General features: G+C 42.4%; 1 protein-coding gene and 1 pseudogene across 9 annotated transcripts in view; one reads left to right on the plus strand and one right to left on the minus strand.

Annotated features, from left to right (window-relative positions):
- CLASP1 (cytoplasmic linker associated protein 1) overlaps window positions 1–20,176 on the minus strand; it is a 267,488-nt gene that overhangs the window by 185,000 nt on the left and 62,312 nt on the right. The window lies entirely within an intron of this gene.
- LOC148092645 (cysteine and glycine-rich protein 2 pseudogene) lies at window positions 7,506–8,148 on the plus strand (annotated as a pseudogene).

A 20,176-nucleotide genomic window follows, 5' to 3' on the forward strand; every position in this document is an offset into this window, starting at 1 on the left:
ATATAGTAGGTACTCACTAAATGCCAGTTCCCTTCTTTATGAGAGTGCTACTTTAAAAAAAAAAAAAAAAATGACTTACCGAGGGGAGAGAGCAACAATCAGGATGGGCATAAATCCAAAGTAAGGTCACCCCAAACCCCACTAAACCCTGTTAATATTTTGATGACTATCCCTCACGACATCTCTGTGCATGCAAACTGTACACAGGAATTTTGCATAAACAGGTTCACTATATATATATACTGTTATATATACTGTTATATATACATACACTGTTTTTACACTCAATATGCAATGGAAATCTTCCCAATTCAATAAATACAGATGAATATCCCCATTTTCAGAGACTGTGATGTCCTACTGAATCTAGGTACTTAATGACTGAACCAATCCCCCGAACCCCTACTGACATTCAGGTTTGGCTGGAATTTTTCATTATTTTAAACAATGCTGTGATGGGTACACACTTCCACACATGTGCTGTAATCTCTCGAGACAAATTCTGAAAAAGACAACTGCTGGGTCAGAAAGAATACACACTGTGTACCTTATCAGCACCATTTTTAACATAATGCACTATGGTGCCCTCTTGGATTACATGCTGCTCAGTTCTATACATTTTTTGGTTGTTTTAAAAGACTACACAGCAACCTCACTAATTAGCATTTCAAACTGCACTCATTTTCAATCCCAAGAAGCAGAACACAACACCAACATCAAAAAATGTGTGATACAGGCAGTGATTTTGAGTCATCACATGTGGGATGAGAGAATTATCAAGCAGCTCAGGGTGGATGTGGACCCAAAGTGGGCCTGCAGCAGGTCAGGGTGATCAGCAGTGGGGTGTTTCTTATCCAACATCCACCCAAACTTGGCCTTCAAAGTAGTCACCTGAGTCCTGGGTCACTCATCCCAATAATAATACTACTGGGCAGCCTACTTTTTAAATCCCTCTTCTGGCCCTGTCAGTGTGGCTTGGTTGAGCATCATCACATGCACCAAGAGGTCAGAGCACATGCCTGGGTAGTGGGTTGGATCCCCAACAGAGGCATGCAGGAGGCACCAGATCCATGTTTCTCTCTCTCTCCCCTCTCCCTTTCTCTCTCCCTCAAACCAATAAAAACATAAAAAAGAAAATTAAAGATATTAAAATAAAAAACAATAAATCCCTCTTCTGGAATGGCCTCCAGGGGCAGTTTGAGGCACAAAAGTCTGTTAAAATATAAATAGTTAATATTAGATTAACGAGACTAATGAAGTTATAGAGTTGTTACCCGTTGTGGCCCATATACAAGGATTTTACTTTAAGAAAAGAACTGAGGATCATCATACCATCAAACCACTTCATTTTACACATGAGCAGCAACAGGCCAAGTGAGGCTAGGAGGCAAGGTCTGAATACAGTGAGAGGCAGTTAGTAACCTTTGTTTAAAGATCTAGACCGAGCAACCTAAGTGTCCATTGACAGACAACTGCACGCGCACACACACGCATGCACGCGCACACACACACATACATATATACATACACACACACAATGGAATGCTACTCAGCCATAAAAAAGAATGAAATCTTGCCATCTGCAATAACATGAATGGACCCAGAGGGTATTATGCTGAGTGAAACAAGTCAGAAAGACAAATACTATATGACTTCACTTATTTGTGGAACAAATGAAACAGAAACTCACAGATGCAGAGAACAAACTGATGGTTGACAGATGGGAGAGGAGTTGGGGGATGAGTGAAAAAGGTGAAGGGATGAAGAAGTACAAACTGCCAGTTATAAAAACAGTCACAAGGATGTAAAGTACAGCATAGAAAATACAGTCAATAATATAGTAATAACTATCTATGGTGTCAGATGGGTACTAGATTTATTGGGGTGATCACTTCATAAATTATATAAATGTCTAATCACTATGCTGTGCACCTAAAACTAATATAGTACTGTATGCCCACTGTAATAGAAAAAAAATTTTTGTTTAAATTTTTAAGAAAATGTTCAGGCCTCCTTTAAAACAAAAAAAAAATAAGGTCTAGACCATCCCAATACAGCTTTGAGCAATGACCAACATGTGCCATATCTGCACTGTCCAATGCAATAGTCACAAGCCAAGTGTGGCAGCCAAGCAGCCAAAATGTGGCTAGTGTGAATGGGAACCAAACTTTAAACTGTGCCTAGTGTTACTGAATTTCACTTAACCACATGAGGTTCATGGCTCCCATGTTGGACAGCACAATTCTAGACCAATGGTGGTTGCAAACCCAAGCAGACAGAAAGGAAGCCAGCAGTATGAGGGGAGTAGAGGATTATGGACACCTGGATACCTCTCAAAGCTCTGTTCATTTGACACCATGTGAGAATGAAAGTGAGTTTATTGAATAAATTTTAAAGAACTGAGGAGCCCAAAGAAAACACATTGTGGGTTAAATCCAGCCAAAGACCCCTAAACTCTACCACCTCTTTCATCCCAATGCAACTCATAAACATGAGATCAGGCACCAAAACATGCACAGTTGTCCAAGGGATTAAACAAAGATCCAAGTTTCCCATATGGTCTTTCAAACTTCTCCTTAGATGCTTCCAAGCTGACCTACCCAGCCCTCTTTTTCCAGCACCTTGAGCCAGCCAGCAGATCTTACAGCTCTTCCACCTGCCAGAGTCTCCTAAGAGTCTCCCTACTCCCCTTCTCTAAGGCCCAGATCCCAGTCCTCTAACAGACCTTTCCAACTAGCCCAGTCTTCCAGGCTCAATTCCCCCTGGGTCCAAGGCCTATACTCAGAGTAGGGCAATTCCTTATACAGTCTTTCTAATCCCCACCCACTTCCCCAGAGATAGCAATGGGGGAAAAGTTAACTGTTATCTTGCATATATTCCCTTTTTATCTTATTTAATCCTCACAACAACACCTTGAGCCAAATACCACAGCTATAAATACCCCTACTTTACAGAAAAGGGAACAGGCAACTAGGCAAGGTCACTCAAATAATATTCATTGCCCAGCCAGGCGTGGCTCAGTTATTGAGCATCAACCTAGGATCCAGGAGATCGAAGTTCCATTCCCAGTCAGGGCACATGCCTGGGTTGTGGGCTCGATCCCCATTAGAGGGCGTGCAGGAGGCAGCCGATCAATGACTCTCATCATTGATGTTTCTCTCTCTCTCTCTCCCTCTCTCTCTCTCTCTCTCTCTCTCCCTCTCTCTGAAATCAATAAAGATATATTTTTAAAATAATAACATTCATTAAGCCATTAGTCTTACAAAAGGGCAAACTGAAATATTAAGTTTATAATGACAATTGCAAAGTCAAAATCACTCAGTTGATTGGGGCTTCGCCCTGTACACAGGTTTGATTCCGGGTCAAGGCACGTAACCAGACTGCCTTACTGGGTTCGATCCCCAGTAAGGGTGTGTACAAGAGGCAATGATCACTGTTTCACACTCTCTCTCTCAAATCAATTTATATGTATGTGTATATATATATGTAGATGTAATCTCCTCGGGTGTGGATTTAAAAATAAATTTTTAAAAAATCACCCTCACGTATGCTTACCCTAGAGAACCAACTGCCCATTGGTTGTACTTCTGGCAAAAAGTGAACATTATTTACAACAGCCAAAAAGTGGTAATAAGCCTGGCCGGTTTTGCTCAGTGGTTAGAGCATTCACCAGTGCACTGAAGGGTCAATACCTGGGCTAGGGCACGTACCTGGGTTGCAGGTTCAAACTCTGACCCCAGTTTGGGGGCGCATGTGGGAGGAAATCAATCAATGTGTTTCTCTCACATCTATGTCTCTCTCCCTCTCCCTTCCTCCCCGTCTCTCTAAAAATCAATGGAACAAATATACTTGGGTAAAGATTAACAAAACACAAAAAAAAGTGGTAATAATCCAAAAATCTATAAACTGGTGAATAGATTTTAAAGATGTGGTATATCCATACAATTAAATACCACTCAAAAATAAAGAGGAGCAAACTCCTGATACAAGCTATAGGAGAGAAACCTTGAAAACATGATGCTAAGTAAAAGAAGCCAGACACAAAGACTACATATTGTATGACTCCATTTAATAACTGATTGCCTGCAGCAGAGGGTGGGAATGGGAATTGATGGCAAATTGGCATAGTTTAAGTGATGGAGAAATGTTCTAAACTTGGATTGTGGTGATGATTGTACAACTCTGTAAATTTATTAAAAATAATTAAATCTTACACCTAACGGGTAAATTTTATGGTATGCAAATTATACCTCAATAAAGCTATAAAAAAAGTCAGTTACTAAGCTTACAAGAACTCTTCTCTGATCTTCCTGTGAGTGAATCGTGGAAGAATTCATTATACCTGCCAAAAGCAGGTATTTGTTATTTATATATCCAGAAATATTCCTGTTATAGAAGGAAGCAAAGCCAAGGGTCAGTGGTTGGGGGTTGTGGGTAGAGAGCAATCCAGCCCAGAGCTCATGGTGAACACCACAAACCCGTTTTCCTGATTGCGCTGTCCTCTCACCTACATGCTGCTCTGCCTGCACATTCTGCTTCCCCTCTCACTCCTTTCAAGCTCACTTCAAAAACCATCAACGCCAGTGCCCTCCCACCTATATCCACTAGCCCAAGACAGGAAGCTATTTCCAGCCTGCCCACTGCACACTATTCTTCTAGCAGTCAAACTCAGCTGTGACCTCTGGTTGGGTTTTTGTGTTTTTGCGTTTTCTATCCTCACCTGAGGATATTTTCCCATTGCTTTTCAGAGAGAATGGAAGGGAGGAGGAGGAGGGAGGGAGGGAGGGAGGGAGGGAGGGAGGGAGGGAGGGAGGGAGGGAGGGAGGGAGGGAGGGAACATCAATTGGTTGCCTCGCGCATGGGCCCCAACAGATCAAGCCTGCAGCCGAGGTTTTTTAAGCTATCTCTTTCCCTAGTGCCTAGAGTCTAGATTGTAAGCTGCCTAAAGGCAGGTTCCATGTCTCTGTAACATCAGCATCAACCATAACTATGCTAGTGAATTTGGGGAAGGTGGATGGAGGGTGGCTTGATAAGACAGATGGGTAATAACATGAACTAAGCATTCCATTTAACAATCCCACATACTATGACTGCCATCAAAGACATCACTTTATCCTATTTGTATCCTTGTTTCCACCCTTTTGCTCCCTTCTGTCTAGTCTCACCATACAGTCAGAATGTCCTTTTAAAAGGTAAGTCATATCATGTCGCTCCTCCACTCAGAACCCTCCAATGGCTCCCACCTTGCATGAGAGCTGGTCTTTGCAACGGCCTACAAGCCCTCACAACCTGACCTCACATTCCCTCTCTGAACTCACTACTGCCTCCCTCTCTCCCTTCAGGGGCCTCCTGCCTGTTCCTCAAATGTCCAGACAATCTCCCCTCTTTGCACCTGAAGCTCTCTCTGCCTGGAATGCTCTTCCCCAAAATATGCATCCACCTTAGCTTGTCCCAGCACCTCATGCAAATGTCATCTCTGAGCCAGGCCCACTCCAGCCACCCTACTGAATGCCGTGGACATGTACATTCCACACACTCTGCTTCGTTCTCCAGAGCACTTGCCACTTTCCAATATTCAATAAAATGCGCCCACTTAACTTGCTTATGGGTTCTTTCCCTCAATCAGAATGTAAGCATCTAATTATCACTGCTAGAGTCCAGAACCTTATTGTCGAATAAATGAATGAATGCCATTGATGTTCTTTACTGCTCACTAGGAAAAGTGTCTTTCTCCCAAATTCAAAATTAGGCTGAAAATGAAAGAATAACTTCTGACATAACTTGCTCCTTCCATACATCTTGATGCTAAAAAGTGAGGCCAAAACATAAACAGCGGACACCAGTACAACTAAAGCACCATGAAAGCAGTGGTGCTGCCTAAGAGGCCGAGGCCTGGCTTCTACTTCTGCCACCAAGTGACTGCAGGCGTGTCACTTCTCCCTGGGCCCCCACCTACTAAACTAACACGAGTGGAACTCCTGTGGTCTGAATTCTGTTCTCTAACCGTCCTGCAGGGGAACTCACTGTGAACGCTGCTGACCCAGCTAGGGGACCTTGCCTTTCTCAAGACCATGCAGGGAACCCATTCCTGCCAGCTGGCAGTTTAGATGATAGATCCTGTCTGTGCCTGTCTCACTCAGTTCATAGTTGGAAGCAGTCACCTCTATAAACTTTTTTGATTCCACATCCCTATTAGAATATCTAACATATATTTATAATCATACAATCTATGTTACGCAGATACACTGTAAAATTATAAAATATATGCAAATACTTTTAAAGAATAAATTGAAACTTAATGTAAGAGGTGCTATATGTTCTTACTGCAGCCCAGTGGCCTGTCCCTCCCCCACGAGGCCCACTGCTCCCCCCCCCCAAGGTGAAGGCAGCATCTCCCTAACTGGAAATAAGGGAACAACAGAACAGAGAGAAATCGAAATCCTCCAGGTTCCCACCTCCTAAGAAGCACCTCATTGCCAATCAGGAAAAAAGTGACAATTAAAAAGTTGTCTTTCCAGTCCCCCAGACTCCAATTTATGAAGAACTACAGAGCTAGCCAAATTCTTTCACACACTGCTCAGTGCTTATAGGAATGATCTTACGAACTGAAGCTCAACACGGCCTGGGGACATCTTATAAAATTCAATCCACTAAATGGTACCAATCAGAAAAACTACTGCAGGGAGCACCCAATGGCCATCTTTCGTCTGAACTCAGGAGACAGCTTTACGGTCACTGTGAGCACGGTAGACAAAGTGTGGGCCACACCTGGTGAAAAGTGCAAACCACACAGCTCGAGGCAAACCCAGCAAAATGCTCAATCTTCAGAAGCCCAGGATTTGGGGGTGGGGGTGGAGTACCAGACAGAGGATAGTCTTTGAGTCAAACAAAACTATGATGCTGAGTGAAATAAGTCAGACAGAGAAGGACAAATGCCGTATCATTTCACTTCTATGTGGAATCTAAAACACAAAATAAACAACAAAACAAACAAAAAACAAACTCATAGATACAGAGATCAGACTGATGGTTGCCAGATGGGAAGGAGGTTAGGGGGATGAGTGATAAAGGGCAAGGATTAAGAAGTACACACTGGCAGTTACAGAATAGTCACAGGGATGGAAAGCACAGCACAGGGAATATGGTCAATAATATTGTAATAACTATGAATGGGGCCAGGTGGGTACCAGACTGATGAGGGGAATCACTTCATAGGTTATATAAATGTCTAACCACCATGCTATACACCTGAAACTAATATAATATCGAATGCCAGCTATAATTGAAAAACAAATTTAAAAATTAAAAAGAACATGGGTTCAAAATGTGCCACCACCATACTTACTAGCTATGGAATCTCAAGAAAGTTAACAACGCTTTTTAAAAGTGCCAGCACTCACCTGGCTGCCTCTCCCAGACCCCACACTCCTCCAAACTTGCTAGCTCCCCCAACCCCTGCATGGTCCTGCCTCCTCCAAGTGCAGAGGTAGAAACAGCACGGGGCCTGTGGGAGGGCATGTACCGCATGGAAGGGGTGCAGTGTGATGGGAGAAGCCTCTCTCACTGTGCTCTCTGTGCATGGTTTGCAGGAAACGTTTAGACAGCACAACTGCAGCACTTCCTGATGAAGAGGTCTACTGCAGATCCTGCTACAGAAAGGAGGATGGGCCAAAGGGCTGCGGTGCAGCCAGGACACTGGCACATTCAACATGGGCCGGGAGGGGCTGAGCATCAAGCCAGAGTGTGTTCCACTTCACAGGCCTACAAATCCACACAATTCTAAATCTGCTCAGAAATACAGAGGTGCTGAGAAGTGCATGCTGCCGAGATCACTGGAGAGGGAAAGCTCTGGCACTAAAACCGTTTCTGTTGCGCCAAGTGTGGGAAGGGTTAACAACTCTGGCTGAGAAAGGTGAAATCCATTATAAAGGATGCTATGCAAAGTACTCTTGGCCCCAGGGATTTGGCTAAGGCCAAGGAGCAGGAGCCTCCCCCTTCATGCCCAGTAAAGGTGCAAACCCAGAAATGATCACACACAGAGAATCTCTAAATAACCTACGCACAGACACTCGAGCACTAAACTACGGTAAAATCCTACCAGAATTTACCTACGGCATATATCGCCCTGTACTTGGACAGGCTGGCTGACTAGCAGGAAGACAGCACTGTATCCCCCTGCTTTATTCATCAGCATCTTCAAGAACCATTTCTTTTACATTTTAAATAAAATTTTGGTTTGAAAAAAAAGAAAAGGAAAGTTAACATCTCAAAGTCCACGCTCTTTTGTCTGTAAAATGGGATGCCTCATACCCCTTCCATAGGTGACTGGGAGAATAATGAAGCGATCTATTTAAACTACCTGGCACAATACGGCCCTTGTCCTCGCCTTCACTGCTAGGTAAAAATAAAGTTCACGAGTATTTGTAAACATTAGGTTAAGTGAAATAAGCGAGATACAAAAGGACACGTACTACCCGATTACACTTATATGAGGTATCTAGAATAGGCAAATTCTTAGAGAGGAGGTAGAAGCCTGGTTACCATGAAAGGACAGCAGAGCAGGAGTTGCGAGACCAATGTGAGAGGATGCTGGAATGCTGTGGCCAGAACCTGATCATTTCAGGACTGCCCCAGGGTGTTGTGGCAGGCAGGAAAGCATGGAACTAACTAAATTCAGTGTTTTAAATCAGTTATTTGTTTTTTGTTTTTTCAATATATCTTTATTGATTTCAGAGAGAGGAAGAGAGAGGGAGAGAGATAAAAACATCAATGATGAGAGAGTCATTGATTAGCTGCCTCCTGCATACCCCCGACTGGGGATCGAGCCTGCAACCCGGGCATGTGCCCTGACGGGGAACCAAACCGTGATTTCCTGGATCCTAGGTCAATACTCAACCGCTGAGGCATGTCCGGCCTAGCTAAATCAGTTTTGATAGAGAGTTCTTTTGCTTGGAACTGGGAAATGTGTCAGGTGCTGGGGTAAGCTGTCTGCCATTTGCAATCAATCCCCAGAAATATTATTCCAACTGAAATATTAAAAAATCTGCCCAGCTGAAGTGGCTCGGTGGTTGAGCATCAACCTAGGATCCAGGAGACCGCAGTTCGATTCCAGGTCAGGGCACATGCCTGGGTTGCGGGCTCAATTCCCAGTGGGGGGTGTGCAGGAGGGAGCTGATCAGTGATTCTTTCATCACTGATGTTTCTATCCCTCTCTCTCCCTCTCCCTTCCTCTCTCTGAAATCAATAAAGGTATACTTAAAAAATATATATATATATACATATATATATATATTTAAGTGCTTTCCTTATAATAAGCAACGACAATACTTAAAAAATAAATGAATTATACTGCCTTGAATTTTTCTGAGTAATGGGAGAAAGGAAATTATGAATAATAAAGGTGTAGGAAGGGGTATTGAGGAGAGGGAGATTCCCAGGGAAGAAAAAATGAGATAATAAAATAGCACCAGAATAAAAATGTCCAGTGGAAGAAAGAAAAAGAAGGAAAAACGTTAACTCTCGTTTCTGCTTTTTATTATGATTATGAGTATTATCTGTTAGCGACTAAAGAATTGGAGGAAACATCTTTCAACAAATGAGAAGTCTGTTAGAAACCACCAGTGCACCAGTCTGAAATACTCGGAGCATTCCATCAGTCAGGGACAGGTAGAGGGTATGCGGCATTCCAATTACCATTCTGACAAGTCTCAGCCATACGAGAAAACAGAGGGAAAAACCCAGCTGGTGTGGTTCGGTGGTTGCGTGTTGACCCATGCACCAAGAAGTCCCCGATTTGATTCCAGGTCAGGGCAGATGCCTGGGTTTCGGGCTTGAACCCCAGCAGGGTGGTAAGCAAGAGGCAGCCAATCAATGTTGATGTTTCTCTCTCATTGATGTTTCTATCTCTCTCTCCCTCTCCTTTCCTCTCTCTCTAAAAATCAATAAAAACATTTTTTTACATAGAGGAAAAATAAAGAGATAAGGGAACTAAAAAATAAATTATCATTATTTACAAGTAATAACTGCAAACTACTAAGAGAATCACCAGAAAATTAGAACCAATGAGACTAAGTAGTCAAATCTTATATAGAAAAATCTATACCTTTTCATTATCTCAATTAGACCAGGAAGAAAATTTAATGGAAAAAAATCAAATTCACAAATCCATCAAAAAAGGAAATAGTAATTAGGACTGAACTTTAAGACTTACATGAAAAAAACTATAAAAATTGTGCTAATGGGCATAAAGAAGGCACAAATAAATGAAATGTCACATTCCTAAAGAAGGAAGATAGAAAAAAAATCAAGTAAAAAAGAAACAAGTTGCACAAAAAATATCTGTAAAATATGTAGTGAAGAACTATATACGTAATATTTAAAAAAACTACATGTAATTAAGAAAAAAATTTTAAAATCTGGGGCCTTGGAGGGTAGCTCAGTTGGTTAGAGTATCTTCCCAATGCACCAAGGTTACAGGTTTGATCCCTGATTAGGGCACATACAAGGAGCAACCAATGAATGCATAAATAATTTTGTAAAATGGGCAAAAGGTATCTAATAGACAATTTTTTCTATAAAACACCAATAAAAATTAAAAGTTGCCCAATCGCATTTATATCCAAAGAATTCCAAATCAAAATAATGATACACCATTTATAACCTATCACATTGAGACGATGTTTAAAAGATTTATAATATCCTATGTTTTTGAAGAGATTGGGGAAATGGACACTAGCATAAGCTGCCTGCAAGCTTCTATAAATGATAAATGCATTCTGGCACAAAATTTGCTATCTATCAGATTTTTAATACATACAAACTTAGACCCAGCAAGTTTATCTCTAGTAATCTATTTCAGAAACATTAATACAAGTATGCAAAATAATACAGTGCACATACAATGGTTACTACAGCATTATTTTGTAAAAGGAAACCTTTAAAAATAATCTTAAAAATCCATCAATAGGTAACTGGGTAGTTATATATTGATGAGTGCTGTTTGCATAATTAATAATGAATATACCAGCAACAATCAAAAATGAAATTAAGAAAACAATTCCATTTACAATAACACCAAAAAGAAAAAAATTAATTCAACCCAAAAAAAGTGCAAATCTTCTACACTAAAAACTACAAAAGACTGATGAAAGCAGACCTAAATAAGTGAAAAGATACTCTTTGTTCATTGAACAGAAGACAATACTTTTAAGATGGTATTACTCCCTAAACTGATCTACAGAGTCAATGTAATTGCTATCAAAATTCCAGTTGCCTTTTTCTGCAGAAAATAACTTGAAAATTTGTTTGAAATTGACCTGGAAAAAAAAAATACAGTAAGCTGCAAAAGAATAAGCGCAGTCTGACTCTATTTTTTTCAAAAACTTGCGTGCAGTGCTCGTGTGCAGGTGTGCTCACATTAAGGGGAACAGGCCTTTCCCCTTATGCTTCAAACACGTCTGTATTATATTTTTACAAACACACAGAGTTTTGTAGTTTAAGAAAGTCAAAATAAAAAACTGTTTAATAGTTAAAATTTTAAAAAATAAATCTAAAGTCCCTGCAATGCCGCCTTCCTGGAAGGAACAGAAGCTAAGATGATGGGTACATGTGGATTTATTATAACATTCTCTCCTTTTGCATAGGTTTGAAAATTTTCATAAAATTAAAGAAACAAAGTTAAAGAAAAACCATAGAGGTGCCGATCTCTTTGATCTTTAGAAGCAATCTGCCCTAATTACCTAGGAATCGGGTTAAGACTCATGATCAATGTTCTGGGCAGAAGAATCCTCACTGCACAACCTATCCTTAAGGCCCCCTTTCCCTGACCCTAAATACCGCAGTGACTAACAACAGTATCTTGCAGGACATTGATCTTGTATATAGCTACTGTCAAAGGAAAAACGCCAAGACAAAACAAGACAGTAAGCCAAGTATTTGGAGTTCAGATGAGGGTAAGTGAACCCAGCCTTCTTAAATACTGGGCTTCCTAAATAAAGGGTAATGGAGGTATTTAAAGGGTTTAAAGTAACAGTTATAATTAGTATGTTGTCTTTTCTCCTGTGGAAAATTGTCAGTTCCCTCACGTCTGGCATATTTCCAAGGATCATTCATTATATGTCTGCACACACCAGGTTGCTAAAGTCAGAGATGAAGTAGTTTTCTCATTAGGGAACCAGCAACACACGTACAGGAAAAGTATTCAAGGTTTCATTTATGTCAGGGCTTAATGTTAGATAAGGTGTTCTCGTGTTCACAGTTCTCTCAGAATCAAACGTTTTTCCTGGCTATGGTACTAATATGTTCCTCAAGGTTACAAAATAAAATTGATTTCGTTACTATAGGCCCTAAAGAAAGAGGCTGAACTGCCGACTGCCTTCTGTCTCTCTCCTCAGAGCAAAGCCCTGTGCTGCACACAGCACAGAGGCCGGGCAGGCAGCCCACAGCAGGGCCTGGCCTTGGCCGCCCGCCACGCTGAGCCCACTACACGCTTGCTGAAGGAGGCGAGCTCCTCCAGGCCTGGGCAGGCTGACCAGGGAAGTCCACCCACTCACTGCCTTGCACGAAGCACTCTATAATCGGGTTCTCCCAACCACAGCTCTCTGCCCTTGTTCTGCATTCTGCCCTCGCTGACTTACCGAGTCACCCAGCGAAGAACAAGTGACTCCAAAGCCAAGTCAGGCTACAGTACAACAGAGCTGCTCCACAACCACCTGCTGGAGTCCTTTTTCTCCATCCATAAAAAATCGACTGTACAGAATACTGAACAACACGTCCAACACTCTCAGATAGATGCAATTTGGAAGCTTTCCAACTTCAGAGTGATCCCAAATTCTTCAATGATTTACTAGGGGGTCAAACACAAGCACAGGAACAAAACAGGCAGGTCTCAGGTAAGCTGGGCTTTTGCTGTTCAGGTCTTTAAGTTCGATCTTTCAGCAAAGTGGCTGGCTACAGGGAATCCTATCCTGCCTTTGTTTGCTTCTGTTTTCTTAAGACCTGGAAAGGGAGCCACCACAAGGTCTCAGTACCTTCACTTATAAAATGACTAGCTGATGATTTGTTAGAAATGCCTACATCACAATGAAAACAGAGGTAGATGAAAGCAATGTGATTTTATCAAAGCGGGAAAGGAACAGTTTCAACAGGAGGAAGACTCAGCAGAAATCTCACTTATGGGTGGAGCCCCTCCTCTTCCATTCCAGAAGTTCATTCATGCTTTCAAACACAATTCACAGTAGCCTTGCCAAAAACCAAAAAATTTCACATGCCTACACACTTAATGAATTCACTTATGGAAAACAAGCCCAACTTGTTCTAGCATAGAAGCTTAAAGGCAAGATAGAGAAATCAAAATAAATTTTTCTGCTCAAATTTCTTCTAACTTCCAGCTTCTTGGAAAACAAAAAGGCCCTGGGAACTGGGAATAAATTCGCAGCTCTGGGGAAACCAGCTTCTTCTGTACTACCTCCTACACATATCTAATTCTAATTTCAAATTTCAAAAGTAGGCAGGACCACATTTGGGGGAAATAAAAGCAAGGGATGAAAATAAAGTTCACAATGGAATTACTTCAAGTGAGGAATTCATTGCCCGAGCAAAGAAAGGAAACCTAACATTCATTCATCCACTCCACTGGAAGCCCTCCAGTAGGATCCCCATTCTAGTCTAGCTGAGATTATATCACTAATCTCTCTAGCCTAGAATTGAACAATCTCATATTACGACCCTAAAGTGGATTGATTTCTGAAATTAGGATTTCTCCCTAACTCTAAACCACTGAAGAGGAATGAATGATCGAAGGTCCATCCTGTGCTTGGTTTTCCCCTCTCAGCAAGTTTTATCACCTGTATTCATACCCACAGCTGAGGGCTCCAGAGCCCTGCTCTTTCTGAAGCACTTTGTTCTCTCCCAAGGGTAGCAAGAAGTAGAAGCCAGAGTCCAAAGGCATGCCAGTTGAGGAGAGGAAACCAAGCACGCATTCATATTAACCTTGACTCCTGCTAGGCCGTCAAACGACAATATAGAAGTACCAGAGACTATACTCTAAAACAACCGAGAGAACGGGGGCGAGGGGAGGCCACAAGTGGCCATCAGCAAATGAAATTTCCCCCCAAACACAATTCTAGAAGAAAAGAGCAGAGAAGAAGCCGCAACCCAGAATACGCTCCAAGGGGCTGCAGTGGCATGAAAGCTCACCCACCTGGATCCTGAATAAGGTCTGGGCTCCCGCGGGCAGCTGGGAGGCATGACGGGGTTGGAGCACTGGGAAAAGCAGAATGCAGGTAGACAAGGGGCTGCCCAAGGACTCGCAGACTTGCTGTGCGAAAAGGGGTGGAGGGCAGCAAGAAGTGTCTGCACATTAGGCTCAATTCTGTGATAAGTGTTTATATGTTTGCCCCTTACACTAGACTGAGTAAGGTAACCATATAGTTTATAGTCACACTGGGGTAGGGGTGGGGGAGAGGGGGGAACTTTGATATAAAAGGAGTGCTATTAATACTAGGACAACAGGTATACACTGGGACTGGTCCAGGCAAGTGGACCTATGGTCTCCCTAGGCACGAGTCCCTCAAGGCAGGAACTATGTCTTATTCAGTTCCCTACTCCCAAGACCAAGTAGGCCCTGTTGGCTGAACAACTGAGATGACTACTTTCTTCTGCAATTCTAAATTTGCCAAAAGCAATCTGCATATTATTCCTACCAGGGCTGCCTTGTGGAAAACTCCAGGGGGCACCTTCACAGCTGTATGTGGCAGGTACATTCCTGTGAAAGGAGGCACACTTTTAATTTAAAAAAAAATTTCTGTGATCTTCAAAATGAAACTCATCCACATCCACAGCCAACCAGAGCTCTGCCCTAAAGCCACTTCCCACTAAACTGGCTGTGACCTTCCGAGCTGACAGCCTAGAGGCTTCTCCAGGAGGGCAGCCCCCCGGGGCCACTCTGGCTTAGGAGCTCCACACAAAGATCAGCAGTCATGACAAGCAGGTCAGCAGACTTTAGTCCAGATGTTTGCATCTAGAGTCATAATACACAAAAAGAGGGGTAAGATTCTAAAATTTGTTCTAAGTCCTTTCCCTTGTGGGGTCAGTTTGTCACCTGCAGGTAAGATACAAGGTTTCTTTTCTGAGGAGAAAATGCCCAGAAAGCACAAGTGACGATTTCCTGCAGGGGTGTTTCAGGGAAGGCCAAACAAGCTGTGGGAGGATGAGCACTGGGCTGCCCAGCCTTCAAGCCTCTTGAGATTAACAGTTTAGAGTCCTATCAATAGTCCTCCAGCACCCTTCCCAGATTTCACTGGCTTAATCCAAGCTACCTAATAATTCTAATGAGACCAGCCCATAAACTGTTCAGGTGCCTCTGAAGCAACAGTGTTAAGGTATTTCCACAGTGGGGTGGGGTGTAAGAAGAGAAATGGGGAGGAAACCAGTAGAATCTTTGACCAGACCTCAAAGTGCCTTGTGTTTCTTGGGTCCCATTATCAGAGCACATGCTAGGGATATAATGTAAATTCTCATTTTTATAAATCCTGGAATTATTTTATTAACGACACAATTATATTGCATTTGTAGCATGTTCTATGTTGTACTATATACTTTGTGTTAAAAGTACTAGTTAACTAAATGTAAACATTATAATGGAAATGATTTGGGCCTCTCTTTCTGAAAGGCTGTTTCCCAGGGAAACTATCATGGGGAGCTAAAGAGGTATCTTCTCAGGCATAATTCTCCAATGCCTGGAGATAAAACTTCCTTAGGTCAGGGAGGTTCAAGTCCAAAACAGAAGGCATCATAGAGAAAATTAAATCCATTTATTTTATTGTGAATTTACTGTGTGCAAAGTATAACTTTGTGTCTTAAATTGCTCTCAGATGCCACTATTAATTTTGGTAATGTCTACATTCCAATGCCAAATGCTCACCTTATTACCAAACTTTCCCATAACATTTCAATAGTCCATTACAATAACCTTATTGCCTCTCACCTCACTGAACTATTTCCTAGTATAGATAAACTTTGGTTCTCAAACGTCTCCCACCTTGAACAATTTGGATCTCGACCAAATTGTTCATGAAAAATGTCACAGTTGTCGAACAAAACTTCAGTTTTCATGCTGATACCTGTATGATCAGTCAAGCATCTCTCAGAGGACAAAGGGCAGAATGCACGAGTATGAGTCAGTTTACCCCTGTTAACACCTCAGGAAATTGTGCTGTGAATACTTTCCTGTATTTTTGCTTTTGGGGGTCTGGAATGAATTAATTCAATTTACATTATTTCTAATGGGGGAGGGAAACGATTCAGTTTTCAAGCAAATCGCTTCTCTTAACAGAGTTCTGGAATGAATTGAGTACGAGAACCGAGGTTCCACATAACTCCTATTTGACCCAAATCGGCTTAGACACCACCTTAATTTTTTAACTTTCCAAAGTGCAATCTGGAATACCCTAGGAGCCTGTTCAAAATCTGCAACACTTCCTCATAATCCTGTTAAAAAACAGTTTAACTGCTTTGGTATGGCATTCATCCCTCCAAGGTCCAGCACTAATCTATCTTTCTAGGAAGCACAGTTCAGGTGAAGGGTTTGGGTTCAGAACCCAGATAGCCAATTTTCAGATGCCAGCTCTACCACTTACCTTCCCCCTGTAACAGTAACTAACAAGGTGGTTGTGAGGATTAAGTGAAAAATTGACCTAAAAGAGCTCAGCACAGGCCTGGTACATAGAACTATCCAATAGCATTAGCTACTTCCATTATACCCAGCTTCCTTCTCATTGAGCAAGTATTCAAGTACTGTACTATGGTGCATCAGGCCCTCTTCCAAGTGCTTGCCTTACAGAGTAAAGCAAACAAAGTCCTGCCCTCCTGGAGCTTCTGCGTGAGTGCGGGCAGGCAGTGCACCCCACGGCTTCACTAGGCCACCACATCCAGGACGCTTTTGCTGGTCTCCTCCTACAGAAGGGAAGCCTGGACTTGAGCACTGTTTGCATCCCTCTAACTGGTCAGTGGCAGCATAAACCACGAGGTCCTCGCATGCAAACCACATTTACTCTGTTATAATCGCGTGTTTGAAGGCAGGAATATCCTTTTTCTCTCCTCAACAACTGGCGCATCTTATCTTCTCAAAAAATTTGTGAAATGGGCAAATAAATTTCTAACCTAATTATCCTATCATCGTCCTGTAATTAAGCCAAGGAACTCAAAGAGAGATCTGGACTATAAAGAGGTTTTAGGAAAGAAAAACAATAGAGCCCCACATACTGCCAGCTTGTCAGTGATTTATCTTGGCTAAGAATTTACATCTCTTTATGTGGCTACCTTGTCTTCTTAGGTGGGGTTGGTAAACTGGTCAAGTTTCAGTAAACTGGTGAACTTCTAAGACATGCATGCTTTACACCAGTGAAACAAAACACAAAGCCTGTCTTTTCTTAAGTGTTAAATTTTCACTGACCACCAGGAGGGGAAAGGTCCAGTACAGAACAAAAAGATGCATTTAGAGAACATCAGGCTGATAGGAAACATGCTTTCAGGCTCAAGGCCAAATAGGGCAGGAGAGGGGTGGATCATGAAGCCCAGTCTGAATCCCTTCAAGTACTGTCTCTGCCTAGCAGGGTCAAGAAGTCCAAACTTCCCTCCCTCATGGAACCCTGGGGGCAATTGTGACCAACAAACCAAAGTAAGTGACCTTCACAGCCTCCAGGACCTCTCACTGGAACAGTCCTATCAAATAACAAATGACCCTTAAAAATTCAAACTGCCTTGATTACAGATAAGAAACATGTTGTATTCTAGACAAGTAGAAAAATTAATGACAGACTTTCTTTAATAACCACAACACAACTTTAGTGAAGAAAAGGGCCAAGTCTACCAGGTTTTTCCAGATATCTAAGGACTGATTCCAAATGTCTGAACATTCCATTTAGTTAATTGAAGTCTCCTAAAATGCACTAACCTGTCCATTATAGAGAATATTCTAGAATTTAGCATTTCTTGGTGTCTCCGAGTCACATTACATAGTCAGTGTGCTGAGCATTATTAGTCCAAGAGTTCCTTTCCATGGTCTTAACCACCCCAGTGTGGATCCTGAGAAAGAAAATACCTAGTAAAAAGGGCTCCTGGGTGGCTCACTGGGCTCAAATTTTTAAAAACCAACCATAGCAGCCATTTTTCCAGTGGGCAGGCAGGGCTCTCCAGCAAACCCCACTTCAGGGAGAAGCCTGCACTGAACCGCCTGCCTGCACGTTGTTTCTGCCTCTGAGCCAGCCCTTATGAGTTCCTGGAACCCTATTTCAACCAATAGGACTGATGCTTTCTCCATCCAATTAGAGCTGCCCAGCTCCAACCAACCAAAGCGGCTCTATCCTCACCAATCAGGACAGTGCCTTTTGAACCAATCAAACTGTGATGATTTGGAGTCCTCATTTGCATGAAAACAGACCAATCAGGGGCCAGGGGTGGATACTTCTGTCTATATAAGCCAGCCCCAGTCCAGCCCTGAGAGCACACTGTCCTTTTCCACTGAAGGTGGAGGACTGTGTTTCCCTGCATGATGTCTCACCAGACTGGAGTGAAGCAGACCAGCAGAGCAGACTGGCACAGAATGGAGCAGAACAGAGCAGACCAGACCAGTGAGGAGCAGAGCTGTCTAGCCAGAGAGGGACCTAGCCCCAGAGCTACCTACCTGGCCCCAAAGTAGCCTCACAACAGTGTTGTTTTCACCATTGAGCTGTGTGCACTGAATACAGCTTCCTTCTTCACCACACCCCAAACTGGGGAGTCCTGCTGGTGTTGAATTGGTGCCACCGACCACTGGTTTACACTAGCAACAAATCAGAGAAAGCTTTCCTTCTGTACTTTGCAGGCCCTTGACTGTCCTCTACTACCTTCACTTGCTGCTGAGACATTAGAGGAGATAAATTCCACAAGTTCTAGTTTGGCAGAGTTTGGAGGGCTAGAGTGGATAAGGTAGCCTCTATCTATCCTGAGCTGGTCACAGATCCTATAAGTCAAAGGGGTTCTCAATTCTTGGTCTCAGGAAAGCCATAGGCCTTCCAGGGACATAACTGTTCAACCCCTCAGGTTTAGTCAAAAAATATTTACTGGGTGGCCAAGCACTGTGTTAAGCAATGGAGATTTGTTATTAAACAAGACAGGTAAAGGCTCTGCCATCAGGAAACACATACAAGTGGGGGGAATCTTAGGGATAAGTGGCTGAGGTTTGAGAGTACACAGCTAGGGGGTCAGAAAAGGCTTCTTAAAACGTGAGATTTGAGCTGAGACCTGAATGATAAGATGTAGCTCACAACACAAAGAACTGGGAGAAAGTCGGCCAGCCATCAGGAAGCAAGTTCTAGAGACAGAAAGGCCAGCATGAGTGGAGCACTATAATGGGCAGTAGGAGTGGGAGGAACACCAAGAGACAGGCCATGGGCACAAGGTCATTTATACAGTAAGGCAGCAATTTTCAACCTTTTTCATCTCATGGCACATAAGTTACTAAAACACTGTGCCACACCAAAAAAATATCATTTTTGCTGACCTGACAAATAAAACAGGTATAATTTTGATTCATTCACACCAGACGGCTTGTTATGTCGGCTGTTGTCATTATTTTATTGGACAATCTAAGGGGAAAGAGGTCAGTGCCCCTGAATAGTAAGATACTGCATGTTTTACAAATTCTTACACACAGTGGTTGAAAATCGCTGCAATAAGGCAAATTTTTTTGTTTTATTCTAACACACCGGAGAGGGCTGGGCTGAGAAGTGATAGGATCCAAGTTATGATTTTCAAAGATTGTTCTGTATGCACTGGAGGCTCACCTTAGCCAATCTTATTTTTAAACTGTGTTGTCATGACAACACTGCACAGTAGTTAACAGTGCAGATTCTGGACCTAGACCTAGCAACTTACTAGCTATGTAACTTTGGGAAAATTATTCCCTTTGTGTGCTTCATATGTAAAATGGAAATAAATTTGAATATATCATACTGTTAAAGAAAAAGGTATCCAAAGGTCTAGCTGTCTCTAATTTTCTCTTGGCTAGGAAAGGTTTTCCTTCTCTAAATGAAAAATAGCTCTGTGGCTACAGTTATCCATGCTGAGCATTTGAGCAACACGGCCGACTCCCACATGCCTGGTTGTTCATTTTCTAACAGATGCAGACAGAATCTAA

Source organism: Miniopterus natalensis, chromosome 8, assembly GCF_054644295.1.
Source record: "Miniopterus natalensis isolate mMinNat1 chromosome 8, mMinNat1.hap1, whole genome shotgun sequence".
Lineage (NCBI taxonomy): Eukaryota > Metazoa > Chordata > Mammalia > Chiroptera > Miniopteridae > Miniopterus > Miniopterus natalensis.